A 10,639-nucleotide genomic window follows, 5' to 3' on the forward strand; every position below is an offset into this window, starting at 1 on the left:
CCTGAACACACCTCAGGGCCTTTGTCCGTGTTGTTCCCTCTGTCTGGAGCCTCCTTTTCTCCTACTCCTCACATACCCTGGGTCACCTCCTAGGGTGCTTCCTGAACTGTGGAGGTTGGAAAGCAAAAACTGCATTTCCAAGACTCCCTTGCAGCTAGAATTGTGGAAGCACAGTGAGCTCTTGTGTGAGATTGGGAAGGCCACTTTGACGATTCCTGCTGGAAAGCAAGGTGATAATGATTTGTTTCTGCAGCAGCTTCCTGCCGTCCAAACTCCAGCTCTTACGTATCTAGAGACAGTTGTTGATAGTGGCTTTCTGGCCAGCTTCATAGCTATGGTAGTATGTTCTTTTCTCTTTTAAACAACTTTATTGGGGGTATATTTTACATATCATAAGATTTATTCATTGCAGGAATACAATTCAATGATTTTTAGTAAATTTACCTAGAGGTACAACCATCAGCATAAATCAGTTTTAGAACATTTTCAGACTCCCAATAAAATCCCTGTGTCCATTTACAATTAATCTCTCTCCCCACTCTCAGCCCCAGGCAACTACTAATATACCTTCTCTCTCAAATATCAATTTGCCTTTTCTGGGTATTTTATACTAATAGAATCTATAATACGTGGTCTCTTATGCCTGGCTTTTGCCAATTGGTATAATGTTTTTGAAGTTCATCCATGATGTAACATGTTTTGTTACTTTGTTCTTTTTGATTGCTGAATAGTATTCTAAGTAGTGGGTTCTTTTTTTAAAAAATATTTATTATTTATTTAGCTGTGTCGGTCTTAGTTGCGGCATGCAGGGATCTTCGTTGCGGCACACTGGCTCTCTAGTTGCGGCTCATGGGCTTAGTTGCCCCACAGCATGTGGGATCCCCGACAAGGGATCGAACCTGCGTCCCCTGCATTGGAAGGTGGATTCTTAACCATTGGACCACGACGGAAGTCCCCAGGTAGTGGTTTCTTAACTTGATGATTCCAATGGCAGCCTCCTCATTTCCCAGTTTCCTGATTAGAAAACTGGGAAAGAGCTTCCCTGGCAGGGCACTTCTGTGGTATTTTTCTGCAGGACTGCTCCCCAAGCTCTGACAATTTCATAAGCACTTTATTCCAAGAGTGATATTCAAGATATTCAACAACTGGTACAAGACAGGCATCAGCCAATCAGGGCGCACGTCCAATCAGAATGGACGGATTCTGACAAACCTGTGAGGCCACAGCAGTGCAACTAGCTGAACGCCAGCCCTGTTATGTTAAATTAACTTTTCCACTTAACATTCCTAGAGCGATATCTATTTGCTCTGCTGACTCCTGATGATTCACACTAGGTAACTCCTCCCCTCCTCAACTGTCATTTCAGACAGCACTTTGTTGGGATGTGGCACTGCGTCTCGCTCCTTCCTTGCAGCCGTCACAGTTTGTAATTATGTCTGTCTTAGGCTGGTTCCCCCCGTACCAGAGCCCAAGACGAGGACTTGAGTGCGAGTGGTTTACTTGGAGGGTGATCCCAGGAAGCAATGGTCTCGGAGTGGGGGAGGGATTCGGGAAAGGGAAGGAAGTGAATGTAGATGCATTAGTGAGCAGGGTTTCCTTGAGAAACTGTAGAAGAGGCCTCAGTCTCCCACTTGACAGGGTGAGGAAGCTGGAGATTTTCTTCTGATTCCCATTGATCAGGGGTTGAGGGCTGCTCCTGGGGATGTTAACTCCCTGGCACTTCCAGCTTGCCCCAAGCACTGACCACTAGAGGCCCTCAGGTGAAGAATCTTAGGATGCTATTGTGTGTACCGCAAAGGTGAGCGCTGAGGGGATGGAGTGAGGGACCAGCAGCGTCTGCCAGTCTTCTTGGGCAATTTTTTCATAAATGCCTCCTCCTTCACCAAACTCTGCGCTCCATGAAGCAGGGACCACTCCTGTACCCCCAGCACCGAGGACAGTGCCGGCACAGGGCACGTGCTCAGCAAACATTTGTCAAATGTGTGAATGAAGGTGGAGATGGGATTTGAGATCAGGCCTGCCTGAGCGGGAGCTGGAGGGGCAAACCCAAATGCTGCAGGGTGCTACGCAGTCGCTACAAACCTGTGAGCCTGGCCTCAAGGATGGCCCCGGAGCTGAGAGCTTATGTTGTGACCCAGTGTAACATCTGCCCAATTACTCTGCCTTTTAAAATGCCTTAGAGGACATCTAACAGCCCTCTGCAGGTGCCGGTTTTTACCTCTGCACTGTGCCACCAAGAACCTCCTTTGTGCAGGGACTTTCCACTCACGATTTACACCCCTACTTTATGGGTGAGAGATGCCTGGTTTGGAGAGGTGAGGCAACTCGCCCACGGCCACACATCTCACGTGGGTGGTACCACCAGGCTCACCCCAGTTCTGTAGACTCCAAGGCCAGTGGTCTTTCCTCTATCCCTGCCGTTCCTCGCTCAGGCAGCTTTAAAAGCCGGGGAACATTCTTTCAAGGAGCTGCCTCTCACAAATTCAGTGAGCCTCCTGTCCTACTTTGCTGTGAACCATCCCGATGTCACGACTTCCTCTGATATGTTCTTTAATTAATTCTCTCTGCGAACCTTATTTTGATTAATTAGATGCAACCAGAGGACTGGTTTGCCGAGAGACTCAGTTCCTGCTCAGGCCTCTTGGGTGGTGGAACATGTGGGGCTTCTTACCTGAAGGATGTTGGCAATTAGAGCCCATTTCAATCGCCCGGGTATGAGCTAACTGCCTTGGAGAACATCAATTAGCTCAGTGGCTAAACTGTGCTGAGAGTTATGGGTTACCAAGGGGACCTGTGGTCAATGCCAGGATTTAAGTGGCTCTAGTCTTTGGGGATCATCTTTCCTGAATCGCGGCCACGTTCTGGGCCTGGTGATTATCGGCAGGCTGATTAGACCCTGTCCATTGTGGAGAGTGACTTCCTAATCGCCAGCTGCCAAGGGGGAGAGCTTCCCTGCACCGACGCAGGTACACCCTGTTTGACGTGCCACAGGCTGACAGGCCTGTGTTGGGGGTGGTGGCCGCTTTAGGCCTATGGCCAGAGAGGTGGCACAGGGCACATGTCAGGCTCAGTCCGGTCCCCACTGGGAGGAGTGTGGCGTCTCAGGGCAACCCTGGAGGACATGGAACCCCAGGCCATCCTTGGGAGGTTGAACATTATCTCTGAGAAGATGCCCAACCTAGGAAGAAAAGGGAGCCCCTGCTAGTGCCAGACTCTGAGCTAATAATCGTAACAGTCAGTGTTTATTGAGCACTTACTATGTGTCAGGCACTGCTCTAACCACTCCACAGGAAGCAGGGCATTCAACCCTCTCAAGGAGAAAACAGAGGCACAGAGAGGCTAGGCCACTTGCCCCACATCTGAGATTTACACCCAGCCAGTCTGCTTCCAAGTTGAACAGCTATGGATGGAATGCGGGCTCTCCTGCGACACTGCTCTGATGACCCTTCAGGTCCTAAAACCCTTTCAGGGGAACCACGAGGTTTTCACTTTCCTAACTACATACCTGTGTAAGGCTTTCATATGCTTCAACCAAAATTTAATCTGTTGAATAAATGCAGAAGCAGATAAGAGAATCCAGTTGTCTTCTATTAAGTCAGACAATTAAAAAATTTGTAAAAATGCCACTTTTCTCACAAAACTATATTTTCCATGAAAACATTTTAGTTATGTTAACACATCATGGATTTACCAGTTATTTTTAAACAAGCAAATGTTAAAAAATTCTCAGTTTAATTTCTAATATGGGAAATATCAATAGATATAATCAAAAGTTCTTTGGGGGGGTGTCAATAATTTTTAAGTGCATGAAGGGGTGCTGAGAGCAATGAGATTGAGACACACTGATACACACATACTATCTTAAGAAGAGCTGGACTTAGCACTCCTGTGTGTTAGACACTGTTCTAAGGGCTTTATGTATTTTGACCTACTTAGTCTTCACACCCGGGAGGTAACTATTACAATTATCCACACGGGAAACTGAGGCACAGAGCGGTTAAATCTCTTGCCCCAAGGCCACAACCAAGACAGGGCAGAGCCCAGCTGCCAACCTAGGTCTCCAGGCTCCAGGTGTGAGCTCTTGGCCATGGCTGTGCCCCCTACCTCTGGGCAGCATTGCTCACCCTGGCAGGGGGCGTCAGCATGGAGCTCAGGGCTTACTGCTTTTAAAGGCATCATCCTAAGTTCCCCATGATAAGGACATTTCTGCACAAAGAGATACAGAGCTTTGCCTGGATCACACAGCCAAGGGGGCAGGGGGTGCTCCTGACTCCCCAGTTCTGAGCCAGCCCCAGGCCCCACCTCCTCACTGCCCCAACAGTGACCGGCTCAGGGATGGGCCACACCAGGCCGATGAGAGCCGGCTTCAGGGCTTCTGTGGGAACTTTGGTCCAGAGGCACTCTTTCCCCTCACAGGTTGCTAAACTGGTAGGGTGTTAGCCTGGAGCTGCAGGAGGCCACCTGGCCAGGGCAAAGCAAGAAACTGGCTGAGAATCTTCACCACTCAGAAGACAGTCAAGCACTGGAGAGACAGACAGATGTCTGGTGACTTTGAGACCCGGATCCAGCCTTACCTTACACCCTTGGCCTTTTCGCTTACCTGAGCCAATAAATTCTGTTTTTTCTCAAGTCATTTGTGTTTCAAATATAACACAAGTTTAACATAATCTATAAATGTCACCCTCTTTGAGCACATTTTTAAAGACAGCCTGGATGCAGCTCTTCAGAGGTTGGACGTCTGTGCTTCCCTCGAGCCCAGTAATTCCTGGCGATTCTATATTTTAAATATCTCGGGAGATTTCTGGCTGAAGATGGACAATTGACACACAATTAGCTTCTCTCCTTCCTGAATGAACAATCAAGAATGATCTAAACCAGCGGTCCCCAATCTTTTTGGCACCAGGCACCGGTTTCGTGGAAGACAATTTTTCCATGGACGGCGGGTTGGGGGGCCTGGGGTGGGGTGATTCAGGCGGTAGTGCGGTAACGCGAGCGATGGGGAGCGATGGGAAGCGGCACACGCGAAGCTTCGCTTGCTCACTCACCCGCCGCTCACCTCCTGCTGTGCGGCCCAGTTCCTAACAGGCTGAGGAGTCCGCGGGCCAGGGGGTAGTGGGCGACCCCTGATCTAAACATTTCAGGAAAACATGCAACCTAAACAAGAGACTAAGAGAAACAGAAAAAAATGACCCCAGAGGAAACAGATAATTCTGAAAACAGAAAAGGATGTTTTTAAAAATGAAGAAGAAAGAAAATACCTTCTAATTGGTATCCTCAGAGAAATAAGACAAAATACAGCATCCAGGGAATTCCCTGGTGGTCCGGTGGTTAGGACTTGGCACTTTCACTGCCATGGCCCAGGTTCAATCCCTAGTTGGGGAACTAAGATCCCGCAAGCCGAGAGGCACAGCCAAAAATATAAATAAATAAAATAAAATACAGCATCCATAAAACGAGTACAAGATGATACAGAAACGGATCAGTCAGGGAATGAGAAAAAAACTCGGAAATTAAAAATATGATTGCTAAACATCTTAGAAATGCATCTTTTTCTTCAATCCCACTACTCCTGCCCTAAACCTAGGGCTGTTCTTCTCCTCCCTTACCTGGTCTGTTGCTGTCTCTATTTCTTCATCTCTTCTGACTGCTGAATGTCCTTCTTTTTGGCCAGCAGGGTGATCTTTTAAAAACATGGACTTCATTATATTTCCCTGCTTAAAACCTCTGATGAGTCTTCATTTCCTTCATAATAGAAGTCATTCATGGGACTTTCCTGTGGCTCTGTGGCTAAGACTCCCAATGCAGGGGACCCGGGTTCGATTCCTGGTCAGGGAACTATATTCCACATGCATGCCGCAACTAAGAGTTTGCATGCCACAACTAAGGAGCCCACGTGCTGTAACTAAGGAGCCCGCCTGCTGCAACTAAGACCCGATGCAGCCAAAAAAAAAAAAAAAAAATTAAAAAAAAAAAGTCATTCATGTCCAGAACGAGTGGCAGACACTGTTAATTGCCTTCTTAACAGACATTTCCCCCATTTCTTCCTGGTTTTATTCTGGTATCAAGCAGCCATGTGTCTCCAAAGAGGTGAATCTTCATTGGTCTGAGCCAATCATGAAAATTCCATTCTCTTACCAGTGATCTATTTAGGGGTGTTTGTGTCACTTAGTGAAATATGAGACGTCAGTGGGGGAAAAATGGGGTCCTTGGAGAAAGGTTTGTTGCTGATAAAACAGATGCACCATGGGAAAAAATAAGCCCTCTTCTTCCGCTTAATGTCATAATGTTCTCAAGTGATATCTGGAACTCTGGCAGCCATATCATGACCATGAGGGCAAAGCCTGAGATAGAAGTCAACCCACTGGGAATGGCAGAGAGGAAAGATGGGTACATCTGAGTCCTTGACAATGTCATTGAGTTACGTAGAATTAACCAACCCTGGGGCACCACATCTCCGAACATCTTGTTATGTGGGATAATAAAACTGACTCCTTGCTTAAACCACTTCTAGTTGGGGCTTCTGTTACTTGTGGCCCAAAGCATCCTAACTGCTATAGAACCTGACATTTTAGATTCGTCATCTGCCACGTCCCAGCTCTCATGCTCCCCGACCCTTTGCTGTCGCTTGTCTTAGCTGTGCCTTGTCCCCAAACATGCCACACTCTTTCCTGCCTCTACATCTTTGCCCCCATCATTCTGTCTGCTGGGAATGCCCTTCCTTACTCATCCTTTAGTACCCAGTGACTCAGTGACACTACTGCCTCTGGGATGTTCCTAACACCCCTGGTTGCGTTGGATGATCCTCCTCTATGCTTCCAGCTCCCCCTTCACACCACTGACCACCAGGGAGCATGTCTATTCCCCATTGAAGTATGAGATCTTTGAGGGGGGTGAAGAATTGTGTCCCTAGGACTCAGGAAGGATGCTTCTCACGTCCTCTGTGGTAGGAGGAAATTGCCTCCAAATTTATGCTCGTGTTTACGTGTTTATGCGGTAGAATGAGCTGGTTAAAAGCCAGGCTTTGGAATCCAGCAGACCTGGTTCTGAGTCCGAGCTCAACCACTAACCAGCTGTGTGGCTTCCCATGGCTAACAGCCTCTCTGTGTCTCAGTCCCCCACCGCCAAGCGGAGACGGCCAAACCTACGGAGTCGTAAAGATTTAATGAGATGAGGCATGTAAATCATTTAATTTAGGGCCTGACACATAGTAAATTATTCACAAAGGCCAGCTCTTGAGATTACTACTTTATTAGTTTGTATTTGTTTTTGTTGGGGGAAGAGTTTTGAGCTTTCATATAATTCTCAAAGGGGTCTACGATCCAGGAAGGTCAAGAACCGTTGGTTTGGGAATAAAAGGAGCGTGGGTCTGCCTGCTGGGGTGGGGATATTACGATAAATGTGCACGTCCCGCCTTTGTGAAGTCCGCCGGGATTGCACTGTGTGATTGCCTCTGTGGGGTCAGGATGCCCGACCTAGCCAGGATGAGGCCCCCGCCTTTATCGTCCCTCCCCCAAGGCCCCGAGTCCCTGTGACCTCAGAGCTCTCCAAATGCCTCATTAGCGCCTGCTGAGAGCAGAGCCAACAAGCGGGGCTGCCGTGGCCTCCGCCGAGCACGCCCCTCATTAGAGCAGAAGGAAGCAGCAGCTCTGACAGCGGGGCGGGCAGGGCCTCCAGTCCCTTTGTGTCTGGGCCTGATGACTCAGGGAACATCGCATTTCTGAGGACATTATTGTCAGCACAAAGCGGTGGCTTCGGCCCTCTGGACCAGCACTGCTCCCCTCCCTCCACGATTCTCCAGCCCGCTTTCTAAGCTGCCACAGCACCAGCACTGAAGCCGCCTTTATAGTAAACTAGTTCTTTACTAATTGGTCCTCCTAGTGGCCAAGAGAGGGTGAATCAGAACGTGAGGCTCCAGTGAGGGGGGCAGAGCCAGCATTGAGACCCCGTGTCTCTGCTCCAAACCCTTGAAGTGGGGGGCAGACTTGATGTCAGGCAAACATCGTGGCTCCTGGTTCTGCCACTTTCCAGCCATGGTGTTAGGCAAATCATTTCTACTCTCTGCACTCCAGTGTCCTCATCTGTAAGAAGGGGATGAATAATCATACCTGAACCCCTACTCCCCTACCCTGAGACAACTCATTTCACAAGTCAGCTCTGTTCACGTTTCTCTCCTGCTGACATCCCTAGGCAACGCTAACCCCGGCCCTCAGGACACAGGCCAGTTCCTCGGCCTGCCGTTCAAGGCCCTTCGTAAGCCGGACCCTGCCCATTGCTCCTGTCTCAGCACCCACCACCCACCTCATCCAATCACACTGTAGAGACCAAATGATTTCTTCCTGCCTCTCTTTTTGAAGTTGGAAAATCCCAACTTCAGACTCAACTCAGGCACCTCCTCCTCCAGGAAGCCTTCTGTGACCTCCTCCCATGTTACACCAGGCAACTCCTCTGGGATCCCACCTGCCAGAGTTAGACAGACCTGGCCCCAGGATCCTGGGGTCCATCTAGAACAGCGCATCTCAAAGTGTGGTCCAGCATCATCTGGAAACTTCTGAGAAATGTGACTTCTCAGGCCCCACGCCAGACCTTCTGAGTCAAAACTGGGAGCGGGGCCCAGCAATCTATGTTGTAAAAAGCCCTCCAGGGAATTCTGACGCTCAGGTTTGAGAACCACCAGTCTAATCCAGGCCTCTGCAACCTGTTATATTTCGGTGTTTGAAGTGCCTCATGACATGGGCCCGACTCCAGCACCTGCTGCAGGAGGGAGAGGCCCAGGCCGAGCAGTCGTCTCCCCTGGGTGCCACCAGCTCATGGAGTTGTTACAGACGAGAATTTTCCCCATCACCTCCCCTTCTTCTACTTCCTGAAGACTCTCAACCAATTTCAAATTGTAACTTTCTTTTATTGACAAAGAAGAAATTTCAGCACCTGTCTCATTTATTTCTCATCAGCTTCTCTTCCATCCTAATCCTGCCAGGCTGGGGCCTGCTGAGTTTGAGAATCAAACCACCGGTCAGCTTCCTCTTCAGGAAAATGTTGTCAATTTCACGTGGATCCTCTCAGACACACCACATGTTGTCTGGAAAAATACTTCTTTTCTCCTCTTCTCTTGCCCAACACCCCACCATTGTGGTTCAGAAAGCTGGGACGGTCTCAGCAGACCAGATGTTTTCTGCACCAGGTTCTTCTCCCATCAGAAGAGTCATTTCCCTCAATCTAATCCCCTTCCTCCACTTCAGGAATCTGCTAACTTTAAGTTCTTCTTGGTGTCTAACCCAAATCTTTTTTTTTTTTTTTTTTTTTTAATTTTTGTCTGCGTTGGGTCTTCGTTGCTGCACGCAGGCTTTCTCTAGTTGCGGCGAGTGGGGCTACTCTTCGTTGTGGTACGCGGGCTTCTCATTGCAGTGGGTTCTCTTGTTGCAGAGCACGGGCTCTAGGCACGCGGGCTTCAGTAGTTGTGGTGTATGGGCTCAGTAGTTGTGGCTCACGGGCTCTAGAGCGCAGGCTCAGTAGTTGTGGCGCACGGGCTTAGGTGCTCTGTGGCATGTGGGATTTTCCCACACCAGGGCTCGAACCCGTGTCCCCTGCATTGGCAGGTGGATTCTTAACCACTGCACCAGGGAAGCCCTAACCCAACTCTTTCTGGCTGTCGCTGGCTCCAAACCAGCCTGTGATATATAAGGTACAAGTAGTTTTATCTCTGTGTTACAGCTCTGGAAACTAGCAAAGGACCAGGCACACAGTGAGCCCCTAATAAATGTTTTATTTGTTTAGAAGATGAGTGAAGGGGGAGATTAATAATAAAATTTGACAATTGAAAATGAACATTTGGGACTTCCCTAGCGGCCCAGTGATGAAAACTCTGGGCTTCCATTGCAGGGGGCACAGGTTCGATCCCTGGTCGCGGAACAAAGATCCTGCATGCCGCACGGTGCCGCCAAAAACATAAATACATACATATATACATACATACATACGAACGTACCAAAAAAAAAAAGCAAATGAACATTTACTCTGTGCATTATATTAAGTGTCTCAGATCTATTCACTCTGCCAACAACTTTATGATGTAGATATTATTTTATCCTCATTTTACATGAAGAAACTGAGGCTCAGAGAGATTAAACAACGTGTGTAAGGTCACACGGCAATTTTGTGACAAAACCTGTATTTGAATCCAGGTGAACTAACTGTACAATTGGGGACTCGCTTCCTGGATAGACCCTTGAGTGTTTCTTTTGCATGGGGGCAGCTGTCGAAGGAAGCATCCTGCCTCTGGAGATTTAGGATGAGGAGGGCAAGGCCCGAGGCAGAGACAGATGAGCCCCGTAGTTGTCCTTTTATTATTTTTTTATATAAATTTTTTTTTTTTTTTTTTTTTTGGCTGTGTTGGGTCTTCGTTGCTGCGCGCGGGCTTTCTCTAGTTGCGGCGAGCAGGGGCTACTCTTCATTGTGGTGCATGGGCTTATCATTGTGGTGGCTTCTCTTGTTGTGGAGCACGGGTTCTAGGCGCGTGGGCTTCAGTAGTTGCAGCATGCGTGCTCAGTAGTTGTGGCTCGCGGGCTCTAGAGCGCAGGCTCAGTAGTTGTGGTGCACGGGCTTAGTTGCTCCGTGGCATGTGGGATCTTCCCGGACCAGGGCT

This window comes from Balaenoptera musculus, chromosome 11 (genome assembly GCF_009873245.2).
Source record: "Balaenoptera musculus isolate JJ_BM4_2016_0621 chromosome 11, mBalMus1.pri.v3, whole genome shotgun sequence".
NCBI lineage: Eukaryota > Metazoa > Chordata > Mammalia > Artiodactyla > Balaenopteridae > Balaenoptera > Balaenoptera musculus.